The 13,025-nt window shown below is 47.0% G+C and overlaps 1 protein-coding gene across 1 annotated transcript in view; it reads left to right on the top strand.

The window, feature by feature from the left end:
- Window positions 1–4,386: 4,386 nt before the first annotated feature.
- The window catches only part of LOC135037121 (delta-sarcoglycan-like), a 274,675-nt gene continuing 266,036 nt past the window's right edge, over window positions 4,387–13,025 (top strand). The window contains exon 1 of the mRNA XM_063954518.1: window positions 4,387–4,629. The gene's annotated coding sequence lies outside the window, so the exon portion shown is untranslated. The remainder of the gene's footprint in view (window positions 4,630–13,025) is intronic.

Raw genomic sequence — 13,025 nt, 5'->3', positions numbered from 1 at the left:
CATCCGCCGTCCAAACAGACTGAAAAAATATGCAAATCGGATGGGACTTAGAGAGAGACAGCTTTAAACAGATCATATGGGAACACACAGCAGAGAGATAACTTATATAGCATTATAAATCTATATCACCCAGAGGACCAGTAGGAATGCAAAGGAATAGTCCATATAGTCTATCATAGGGATCCAAAGTCCACGAGGTGATGGAGGGAAAAAGAGGTATCAGAAACGGCAAGGTGTGTGGAGCAACAACAGATCAGGAGAGTTCCAAGGTGAAGTTCATATAGCAGATTCATTCCGACACCGGATCAGAGTCTGCGGTCTCCTAAAGAAAAGCAGCGGCATCTTCAGGGGTGGTAAAATCTTTAAAGGAGGTGCCGTTGAAGATCCTCAGGCGTGCGGGATAGAGCAATGCAAACTTACGGTCTTCGTGAACCAATTTAGAGCAGATAGGAGAGAACGCCTTGCGGAGCCTGGTAAGCTCCGGGGAGAAATCCTGAAAAAGCAATAACTTGGCGTCTTCCCAAACAAGATCACGTACATGGCAGGAAGTGGACCATAGTGCTTCTTTATGGAGGAAATTAAGACAGCGAAACAGCACAGCACGTGGATGAGGCGACGTGGAAGAGGGATGGGAAGGACCCGTTCTGTGGGCACATTCCACCACAAAGTCCGAGCAGACATCTTGTACTCCAAGGAGATCAGGTAGTGTATGGCGGAGAAAGTGGTAAAGAGCCGGTTCTTTAACTGATTCTGGCAGTCCAATGAGCCTGAGGTTGTGTAGACGCAACCTATTTTCAAGGTCATAAAGCTTCGACCACACCATGTTTTCAGATTTCTGCAGTTTAGCAGAGATGTCAGAAAGTTAAGCAATTTTTTTAAAATAATTTTCACCAGCGGTATGCTCCACATGCAAAACACGTTTAGCCAATTGCTTATATTGACTCTTGATATCCAGGACAGCCTGTTGTAGAGCAGCAGCATGTGACTGTGCTTGTTCTTGAAACAGAGGCTGCACAGCTTCCTTTATAGCCCTGACTATGGGGGTGATTCTGAGTTGATCTCAGCAGCAAGTTTGTTAGCAATTGGGCAAAACCATGTGCACTGCAGGGGGGGCAGATATAACATGTGCAGAGAGAATTAGATTTGGGTGGGTTATTTTGTTTCTGTGCAGGGTGAATACTGGCTGCTTTATTTTTACACTGCAATTTAGATTTCAGTTTGAATACACCCCACCCAAATCTAACTATCTCTGCACATGTTATATCTGCCCCTCCTACAGTGCAAATGGTTTTGCCCAACTGCTAACAAAGTTGTTGCTGCGATCAACTCAGAATTAGGCCCTATGTCATCATGGGACAAAGAATGTGCAGGAGGTTGAGAGGGCAGTGGACTCCCAGCAGCAGACCCAGCAGAGGCAGGAGGCACGGAAGGCAGAGGAGTCCGGCCGCCAGCGGGAGCAGCCGCTACCTGAGCTCCAGAGTCCATGGAAGCTGCGGTGGCCATCTTGGAAATGGAGCCGCAGGCTTCAGGCTTGGCAAGGGGTGCTTTACCCTGCATCGCGGGGGTCAAAAACCTGTCCATACAGGGGTGCTAATAGTGCACAGGGTAGGTGGGTGGGGGGAGAGGACCGCTCAGTGGACGCCCGGAACGGGCGATTTGCAGGGTTTAGTGGCGGGAGGCACCGGAGCTACAGAGGAGCTGTGTCACTCCATGCAGCACTGGAACCGGAAGTCCCAGTATTGGGGGTGTTTAATGTTATAGCAGGGGGACCCCACACTAAGTATCTCCCCTGCTATGGCGTTATCACTCCTGGCTGGTTCAGCCTGGTGCTGGTTTTGCTTAAATGAGGGTAACCCTATGCTCTTTTTTTTTTGGGGGTAGGGGGGGGCACCACAGTCAGCCAATGTCTCACTAGTCACTGACCTCACCGCACGTCACTGGTTGGGAGGCTCCTGCACTCGAGAAAAGACACTATACGTATGCGCACAGCGTCTATTCAGTGGAGACAGAGGGAGAGGGGACATGCAACAGTTCACAGAGCGCTGGACATGCCCCCTCAGTGGTGAAAACGGGGACGTAGCTCGCGATCGTGGCACTCCCATGAAGCCTTTCACACAGGCCACCCCCCCTTTCAAAATTGGATGCGGCTCAGCAGCGCAAGTCTCACTCTCCCACTCTACAAAATGTTGTGAGGTATGCCTATACTATAGTACACCTATGTAGGGGGGGGGATGCAATAGGGTATGAGAAGCAGAAAGTGAGAGTTTTTGTGAGAGTTTTCTGGGGGGGTGGGGGGGTTTAAATCAGCAATCATTTACACAACAAAACCAGGTTGATTTTGCTGTGTAAATTATTGCCACTTTTTTTTTATCAAATATTTACAAAAGTCAGCCATTAATTTTAATTGTCTTGGTAAGAAATGATACAAGTACAGCCAGGACATTGATTCTAATAAGAGACGTTTTCAGTGAGCAGAAAACATTACGGTGAGAGCCTTCAGTCCTGTCTGTATAACTGCATTGTCGAGTTCCACTCCAGGGTCCAAAGAAGTAGATCAATTTAGATGCTTTTAGATTATGTGCGCTCTGTGGGCCTGATTCTGATTTGGGAATAAAGAGCAAGTAATTTACTGTGCACCTTGGCAAAATAATGCTGCACTGCAGGTGGGGCAGATTTAAAATGTGCAGAGAGATTTTGATTTAAAAAGGGTGTGTCCAAACTGTTACCTAAATTGCAGCGTAAACATAAAGCTGTCCAGCGTTTGTGGGGATCAGTATAAACAAAATCCAGCAGCCGGGATCCTGGACGTCAGTATACTGATAGTGGGAACCTGGCCGCCGTTGGTATACCGGCAGCAGAGCGAGCACTAGCAAGCCCTCTGTAAGATCGCTGCACTTGCGACAGGTTATATTCTCCCTCTATGGATAGCGTGGACGCCCATAGATGGAGAAAAGCCTGTGGCGCTGGGATTCCGGAGGCGGTATTTCACAGCTAGTTGGGATCCTGGCGTCGGCATGGTGACGTTCGTGATCCCGACTAGTGGTATTGTAACCGATTCCCCGTTTGTGGGCTACATGCAAAAGCAGACAGTATTTACCCTGCATGTAAAAAATGTAGGTACAGTGTTTGCATACTTTCCAACATGAATCGTTCCATAGGGCAGAGGTTCCCAAACGCGGTCCTCAAGGCACCTCAACAGTCCAGGTTTTAGGTATATCCATGGCTCAGCACAGATGGTTAAATCAAATTGACTGAGGTGCTAATTAAGTCACCTGTGGCCAAGCATGGATACATTTAAAACCTGGACCGTTAGGGTGCCTTGAGGACCGCGTTTGGGAACCTCTGCCATAGGGGACAAAATGCTCTGTTCCTGGACTTTTCTCCCAGTTAATGCTTGCTATCACATGTGCTGATATACCTTTCTTATCAAAGAACTAGTTCAACACAAGTGATAGAAATCACAAATTAAGAGTGAGCTCCAGGAACAGAGCACTCGGTCGCTCCTGGAATGGGTTATGCTGGGGGATATACATTTGCTCCCCTTTCATTACGACATGGTTTGTCCAGGCACACAGTTACTTTCTTTATTTTGCTCTACTTCAAACCTCAGAATTAGGTCCTCAAGCCAAAAAAAATGCAGAATCATGGCCACAAGTTTACACACATGACATTGGGACAAAAGAATCCCCATCTCTAATCTGCCCTGATCCACATGGAAATGGCCGCTTTAGGGTAAACGTTTGCCCTTTTGGAGGCCCACAAATTTGTACAGCCATCCCAAAATCAGGGCAGCTTGGAGGTTTGCATACCTAACAAATAGAAGCAGGGGTGCTCCATATGTTCCGGAAGATGGGATGTCGGTTGTCACTATGCCCACAGCGGCATCGCCATGCTTCAGGTCCGGTGGCTTGCTTCGCTCGCCACAGGTTATATTACCACTTGGTTAATGTGGCGGACCCACCAACCGAGTGGGAATACCCCGCATTTAGCGGCATTTCTCTGGCTGTCGGGATTCCATCATCGGTCTCCTGAACGCCCGGATCCCGATAGCTGGTATATTAACTGCATCCCCCATATGCACCTGGCAGACAAATAAGAACATTGGTTATGCACCCATGCTATGCGCTTTCCCATATTTTCCCAAATGGCTTATGTTTCATTCTATTTCTGCTTAGTTATCCACACAGCCGCTCTCACTTATTTCCTTTTGCTTGTACATAAAAGTCAGAGCTTGCAATCTAGCGGAATGTTTGTGGTCTGTTCAGTTCCATGTTAGGTATCATTATATCACTTCCCCTCAGGAGTAAAAAAGTGGAAGGTCTGTAATGTAAAACAGGTGTTCCCCCTCCCTCTCTAATTCAGGCAGCGGAGACCAGGAGCAGTGACAGATCCTGGCAGTGCATCCATGTAATACAGAGGCCGCAAGGCTTCAGTAGAAAGCAGGGAGAGCAGCCCAGGAAATTCTTAGGGGCTGGGCAGGGTCTTGGCTGCAAGTTTGTGACTGGAAAATGTGAAAGAGGCAGTGTAAGCATCTGAGCTCAGGCCTTGCCGGCTGGTACTGGCCGAGAAGTCTGCGAAGCTACTTTTCCCTGATATGTTGCTGGAGTGTTTGTGTCCGGATACTGAAAGGTAAGGACTGGGGTATATCAGGAGGGAATGCAGAACTGCTACATAGTAACCTCTGTTACAACAGTAACACTCTGTGCAGCATACTGTAGCTTTCACTATGAGTACTATGTAAGGGTCTCCTATGCAGTCCAGTCCATGACAGCTGTTGTCATTGAGGCGTTTGGTGTTTATTTGTTGTTGTTGTTTTGTGGAGTAGTATTCAGTGATTAGACAATTCTGTGCTGCCTGACACAGGGGGTCATTCCGACCCGATCGCACGCTGCAGTTGTTCACAGCGCAGCGTTCGGGTCAAAACTGCGCCAGCGCATGGCAGACGGCCGAAGGCCGTCGTTACCTAGCGATCGCCTCTGCCTGATTGACAGGCAGAGGCGGTCGCTGGGCGAGAGTTGGCGGCACGGCGGCGTTTGGCCACCGTATTTGGGACGCGGTCCGGTCAACCCAGGCGTGGCCGGACCGTGCAGGGGGCGGGCCGCAGCGGCTGCGTGACATCACGCGCAGCCGCTGTGACCCGGGGCAGCGACGAGTAACTCCCGGCCAACCACAGGAGCTGCGCTGGGCGAGAGTTACTCTTCACCGCTGTGCGATGCTTTTGTACTTGTGCGGGGGAGAGGAGGGGGCCGGATGGACATGCGGGGCGGACTAGCCCTGTGCTGGGTGTCCCCCCACATGTCTGGGAACATGATCGTGGCTGTGCTAAATTTAGCACAGCTACGATCAACTCTGAATAACCCCCACATTGTAACACTCAGTAAACATTAGCACATGGCGACTCTCTGTGTGGCCTTTTCACCAGTGTATAATCTAAGCAGGAGAGTTGTTTGAGCAGTCTCTACCTACAGGTTAAGCAAACCATAGGGCAGGCTGGAAGTGTTTTGTTACTGATACAAGAAATTGCATTATAGGTGAATTACAATAGCAAAGCACATGCTTTAAATTGTATAGTGAATTCTATTGTTGATTTGTGGTGTTTGACACTTATTTTATACCTGTCAAATACAGTTGTGAAAATGTGTTTACTGGATGAAAGCAATTACCACTAGCTATCTGTTAATGGAGCATATTTATCTTTATTTGCAATGAAGCCTTGATAATTATAGCTTCTTATTGCCGCATTTTACTGCACTAAGGAATTATCTATCTGGACAATAATAGCACCTGCGAAATCTAAAAAGTAAAGTGATCGCTTGTGCAATTGCGTTGTTTTTGGGTTTGGATCCAACTTTGTTGTTGTTGTTTATTATTATTATTATTATTATTATTATTATTATCCTTTATTTATATGGCACCACAAGGGTTCCGCAGCGCCCAATTACAGAGTGCAAAAACAAATACTCAAAACAGGAAAACTGCAACTTACAGTTGAAGACTATGTAGCACAAGTAAACATAGCTACATCAGCAGATGACACTGACATAAGTATCTGGTGGCAGAAGACTGCTGAATTTGGTGCAGTTGAAGATTCTTAAAGTAAGAAATGGGATAAGCACATGAGGAAAGAGGGCCCTACTCGTGAGAGTAGGGCCCTCAGACTGCATGTATGACCATCAGACTGCGGTCATCATACAGGGCATGTCCAAGTGGGATCCCTCTCCTTAAACATTTGCGAGATGTAGCTCTTATGCTGCAATCTGCGATATCAGCTGCAGCCACCCCTTCATATATTTGGGGGATATTTTATTTTTGCCTGATTCACCCAAAAACTGGTTGTTTATAAATAGGCACCAATGTGATTATTGAGCTGCTTCTTACCAAGGTCAAGAGATAACTGAATGAAGTTTAGTAAATTATGGTAACATTGATAGTTCTATGCATCTGGTGTGCGGCACTGCTCATGATGCCGCTGGTTGCATAGCCAGATTAAGGGGGGGATGCAGGGCATACTGTACCCAGGGCCCCCCTCTGTCAGGGGCCCCCCTGGCTGGAGCACAGTGACATCACTAGCTTTCCTTCTTGTGCAGCAGCAGAAACAAGCAGCCAGAATGTGAGCAAGACAGTATGCAGTGCAGGCAGAGACACAGGAGTATCAGGTTTTATGAGCTACTGACAGAGCTTCCCAACCAGAGGAGAGCTAGAAAGGGGGAGAGATCCGTGAGTAACCAAGGGATCCCAGCTTCTCGTCCTCCTCGCATGGGTCCTGTATAACCTCTTATCTAATGAGAACATTTTGTCTAGAGAGACACACACACACAGAGTCCTCCTAAGTCCTGTCCCAGTGTGTAAGTAGTACAGAGGCTGCTGCTATTCTTGCATGTGACACAATAGTTGATAGATTTTATTTTTCTATGTGTATTATAAGGTTGTTTAAGTTGTCTTTGTTCCACTACATGAAAACTTTATAAAATAGCTGTCTCTCAATTAGGTGGAGCTATAAACAGTACCCAGGCATTAGTAAAGTATTAGTTTAAATCTTATATACACCATTGGTTTACATTTAATATACACAATCTATACCCCCCAACATGACCCCCAAAATGCTCTCTACCTGGACTTGCCTCTTAATTTCTGATTGCAATCACCTGTGTTGAAATACCTTTCTTATCAATAGGTGAAACAGGTGACGCCAATCATGTATTTAGAGGGAAGTCCAGGTAGAGAACATTTTGGGGGTCATGTTGGGAGGTATGCGCAATCTAATATACACCCCCCCCCATTCACCAGGGCTCCCCTATCTTAAGTGTCCCAGGCCCCCCAAAGGCTTAATCCGGCCCTGGCTGGTTGCTGAAGACTTGAATGGTCAGATGTTGCTCCCTTCTCTGATACTACTGCTTACCTGATTCAAACCTGCAATGGTGTTTTCCATGTTCATCCTGACTGAGCACTAGAGCCTTCGGTGGACCCGCTGGATTCGGGGAAACCCTGCAACCCTGATAAGTAGGGCTAGGTGTATTCCGTGAATTTTAACTGTGTAAACTCTGTGCATAACAAATGTTTACATTTTGGATGGAGTTATCCTTTAACCGCATATCGCTTATCCTCTGTCAGATTGTATATATTAATCACTCTTATCACCTAACATTCCAAATGACCATAGGCGGATGCATAAGTTGTGTTGTATAAAGATTTTGTTTTTGTTTATTTGGCATTCAGAAATTCAGATGCACATTGATGGTTTTTCAGTTACAAATGAAGGTAAAGCTTGCTATGCAAATCTGTAGACAACACACATCGGCAACATATCATAACATACTTGGCAGATGCCACTAGAAATCTAGGACCCAAAGAACATATGTAGGAATCCATGAAGGTCTATACATACGATCTATGCAGGCAGCCCCAAGCAAATAAGGAAAGAGAAACCGAAGGCAGTATAGGAAGTCCCCACACGTATCACTCTGCTGGAAGTATTGTGATGTGGTATGATGTGGCATGCATAACTGTCATTGAACACCAGACCTATCTAGATTTGAAGATCAGATCACAGATTATAAAGTATGATACTTGTCTTTCTCAAAAACAATGACTGTGCAGCTGCAATAATGAATTTCCTTTCATAACCTCATGTTATCTAGAAGAGGGAGCAGCGGCTCACAAATCCACAATACAACAGATTAAATTCATAAAAAATGCTGGGGTATTACAAGGTACAGCTCAGTACAGTATGATGTAGCACCAGGGGTTGTCATGTTACAAGGGAAGGAACTGACCTTAGTCTGTAATCTCTCTGATGACAGTGCAAATGTGATAGTCTTTTTGTAATTCCCTTAGTTGGTTGGTGGTCAGTAGCAACAAGGGATGAAAATGATCCCTGTTGAAGGGTGAATTGTAATCTTAAGCATTTGGGTACATGTACAAAGAGTAATGTGGATTCAGTACTTGATGATCCCATGGGGACCTACAATTCAGGTGTCTAAAGGTCCCTTATACCCCTTTCACACCAAGCTTGGACCTTGGAAAACCCCATGTCATTTGTCATTATGAATGGGTCAAGATCCTGGTCTTGACTTGTTTTTTTCCCCCTGAACCTGTTGCTGTGTGAAAGGGTGTTTCCTGGAACAAAACCTTGGTTTGCGAATGGGTCGTGTAGCCGGGGCACAAAACCCCAGGTAGAGCCAATTCACACTGACCCCTGACCTGCCTCGTGTGAAAAGGGTATCGGCACAGGTTGAAACCATGGGGGTCATTCCGAGTTGATCGCTAGCTGCTTTTGTTCGCTGCACAGCGATCAGGCAAAAAATTAGCACTTCTGCGCATGCGGCGCAATGCGCACGCGCGTCGTACTATTACAACGAACTATGTAGTTTCACACAAGGACTAGTGAAGCTTTTCATTCGCACTGCTGGCCGCAGAGTGCTTGACAGGAAGAGGGCGTTTCTGGGTGTCAACTGACCGTTTTCAGGGAGTGTTCGAAAAAACGCAGGCTTGCCAGGAAAAACGCAGGCGTGGCTGGGTGAACGCAGGGTGTGTTCGTGACCTCAAAACAGGAACTGAATAGTCTGAAGTGATCGCAAGCGCTGAGTTGGTCTTAAGCTACTCTGAAACTGCACAAAATTATTTCTTTTTCATCCACTAGGGGTCACTGGAGTACTCTTGGGATATGGACGGCTTAGCAGAAACAAAGGCACTGAATATTTAAATTTAGAACTCTCCACCCCTCCATATCCCAGAGTACCTCAGTGTACTACCTCAGTGTTTTTTCTGTGCTCACAGCACTAACAAGGCTTGTGGGGAGATCCCACACTTGGTGGAAGATTTTATTAATTTTTCATTTTTACTTTTACTTTTTACTTTTTTCACTTAGCACATCCCTTCCCAGTTTCTGGAAAAACATGGGTCCGGGATTGTGCCGCTGCACGGGCAGCGCATGGCGTGTCGGTCCTCACAAAGAAAGAGCACCCTCACAGCCACAGGCAGCCTACTGTCTCCTGCAACAGCTGGACGGGGCTCACAGATAGAAGCCCCGTCGCAGCCATGACCTGAAGGGCTGGACGGAGCTTACAAATAGAAGCCCCGTCGCAGCCATGACCGGAAGAGGAGCTTAGAAGCCCGTCGCAGGCCTCCCTACAAGGTATGCTGGGAAGACGGGGCGGTCAGCGCAGGCTGCCGCCCCGCTGTGTGGGGTCACTGTTGTAATGCCGCCGCCACTCATACAGCCGCCCGCCCCAGCCGCTCCGCTCCGTCCGGCCGCCCAGCCGCTCCGTCCGGCCGCCCCAGCACCGTCCGCCCACCCAGACGCTCCGTCATGGTGCCAGCGCTGAGAGGGGGAGAACCGCCGCAGCTCGGCTAGCGACGCCGGAAGCCGCTACGCGCCGCTCCGGCGCTCGGCAAGAAGTGTCCCTCGCCTCCCTGCAACTCCCCGGCGCTCCCCGCTGAGACACAGCAGTACAGGGGGAAGGGGGGGGGGAATCTGGCTGATTACAGCGGCAAGAGAATGTAAAGGGCTGCCATATCTTTATAAACAGCAGGCAGAGTTAATGGGTGATAGGCTAGTGAGCCTATATTAATACTGGATCCATGTATTGTAGATGTGATTTTCACTGTGTAATAGACTATTGAGCCTATATTAACACTACAGCATGTATTGTGGTCTGCCTGTGATTATCGCTGTATAATAGGCTATTGAGCCTATATTAAATCACTGTATAATAGGCTATTGAGCCTATATTAACACTACAGCATGTATTGTAACCTGCTTGTGATTTTCACTGTATAATAGGCTATTCAGCCTATGTTAACACTGTAGCAATTGTAACTGTGATTATCAGTGTAAGCATGGCATGGGGGCCATTTTAACCATGCTTCCTGTTTCTTCCAGTTTGTAATTCCAGAACATTCCTGCCCTACATCACTACTCCACCGGAGGCGCAGGGGTGTTAGTGGGAAGTTTGGTTCAGGTTTCACATAGGCTGACCATGTGAACTGCATTTCGGCCATAAATACATAGATATATATTACACACCTTAAGTAATAATTTTACTAAGTCGTGCAAGTGTCTGTACTTTGCCTATTGTGTTGTCTGTCGGCATAAGGAGTAAGGCTCCAGCACAGACTAAAAATACTTTTAAACAAAAGTCTGGACATAAATCTACCACATGTTCAGTATGTTTTGTAGGTTTCCACTCCGGAAGCCGGTTCATTCCCAGATCCTATGTTAAGCATTGGCAATTCAAATTGACTCCGCTCAACGGTAACATCGGAGTCTCAGAAGTTACTCCGCCAGCTTTAACGGAGGAGTCTCAGTCCAATTTAACTTTGGATACCAGGGTGTTAATTTAACTGGTTTTATAATTTAAACATTTCTTCTATGTTGCAGTCCTGACAATTCTATGTCAAACCTCACAGCGCAAAATACGAGTGAGGAGGGCACATTAGACAGTCAGATAGTGCTGGTTTTGACAACCATACATTGCTAATGACCAGTGAGTCAGTCTCTGAAATTTACAGAGAATAAGGAGGCTCTAACATCCAAATTTACAGAGAATAAGAAGCCTCTAACATCTAATCCGTTGTATTTACTAAACGACAGATCTTCACTGGGTTTCTTATTTAGGATATCTTACTAAGATTTAAGGCTATTTACCCGTTTCCACACAGTGACATCTAAATTGGAGAATCCGCCATTGGTGAATTCGTCAGTGTCAAACCTTATAAAGACCCAAGATACATTTGGGTCACTAGGGCGCTCTGTGTATGGAAACAATGACGATCACGTTATACTTATCGTTAATGAGAAGCTGCTGAGTATCTCGGTACAGCGTCTGCTGCCGCCTGTTATCTTGCTTCTCGTTTTTCATCGTCGCTAGTTTCAGCACGACAAGGCCAGAAGTTGTTTGGTCCTAAATTGGACAAAATGGCCTCCTCCGGTATCAAGCCGGAAATACTCTGGTCCGGCGTTTAAAGCTTTTAGACTTCCGTCTTTTCAAGGCTGTGGTACAAAAACAGTCACGCCTTGTAACGCCAGGGCGCTAAAGTCACAACAAGCCAGTGGCTTGACGGGCTCTCAGCCCATCTCGAATTTCCAATTGTGGGAGTGCGCCTTTACACGTTACATTTGCCGGGTTTCCAGCCATCCACTCATGGATGTATCCGCTATTTAGGGTAAAAGACAGGACTGCCTCTGTCGGACGAAATAAGGCGTTTTGGCAGGTTGCCATTCAGTCTCTGCTGGTTTCAGCAGTTTTTATTTCCAAGCCTGGTACACCAACAAAGTCAGGGTTATTATTCCCGTCTGTTTGTGGTACCGAAGCCGGTGGGCTCCGTCGCAGTCTCAATCAGCAAGTCACTTACTACAGATTGAAGATGGATTTTCTGCGGTTAGTATTTGCATTTTTGGAGCCACAAGATTGCATGATTGTGTTTGATCTCCAGGATGCGTACTTACACATTCCGGTTTGGTCACCTCATCACAGGTTCTTGCGTTTTGCAATACGCCACAACCATTAACCGTTTCAGGTTCTACCGTTTGGCCTCTTCTCAGCGCCTCGGGTATTCACCAAAGTGATGTTTGTGATGATAGCTCATCTCAGATCCCTGGCAGTGACAATCGTTCCATACTTAGACGATCTGCTCATAAGAGCTCCGTCTCAACAGATGCTCCTCCGACTTGCGCTGCTAACGTACACCACGGTTGCAGTGTCAAGTTCAAAAACAATCGCATCTAATTCCGTCTCAACGACTTTAATTCCTAGGTATGATTCCAGATACGGTAAATCAAAGAATTTACCTACTACACCAGAAAGAACAGATTATATGCCATCTGGTACAATTAGTGCTCAAGCCACGCACACTATCGGCAATGATGGGCTTTCGAAGCGCTTCAGTTCGGAGGTTTTCACTCGCGTATCCCACAGGGGGGCGAGGGTGTCTCTACTCTGGGCGAGAATCTCAGAGGTTGGGGAGTTGTAGTTAAAATGGTCAGCGACAGGGGTTCTAAACGGATCACGACAGATTGCTGTCTATAAAGGTCCTGGAACTCCGTGCAATTTACTATGCACTACATGCTTCGCTCTCAGACTGTCCAAGGCCAGTCACACAACGCGACGGCAGTCGCATACACAACAACCAGGGAGGAACGAGAAGCCGCATGGCATTGCGGGAAGTAGCTCGAATCCTCAATTGCCCAGAATACCACAAGGTGATATTGTAGACTGGGTTCATTCCGGGAGTGGACATCTGTTAGACAGATGATCTCAGCCGTCGGGATTTTCATCCAGGAGACTGGGCATTAAATCCAGAGGTGTTTCACAGGTTGGTCCACAGGTGGGGTTACCCTCAGGTGGACATGATGGCATCTCGCCACAATTACAAACGCCCAGTATGTGTCCAGAACGACAGTTCCCAAGGGCAGTGGCGGTGGATGCTCTCACAATCGCATGGCCGTACAGCCTCGTGTATCTGTTTCCACCGTTTTCCGCTGTTTTCTCCGTTGCTAAAACGGATCATAAGAGAGTCCATCACAG

Source organism: Pseudophryne corroboree, unplaced genomic scaffold, assembly GCF_028390025.1.
Source record: "Pseudophryne corroboree isolate aPseCor3 unplaced genomic scaffold, aPseCor3.hap2 scaffold_668, whole genome shotgun sequence".
Classification (NCBI taxonomy): Eukaryota; Metazoa; Chordata; class Amphibia; order Anura; family Myobatrachidae; genus Pseudophryne; species Pseudophryne corroboree.
Note: the sequence above shows the minus strand (reverse complement) of the source record. Positions and strands in the feature narration are given on the sequence as shown.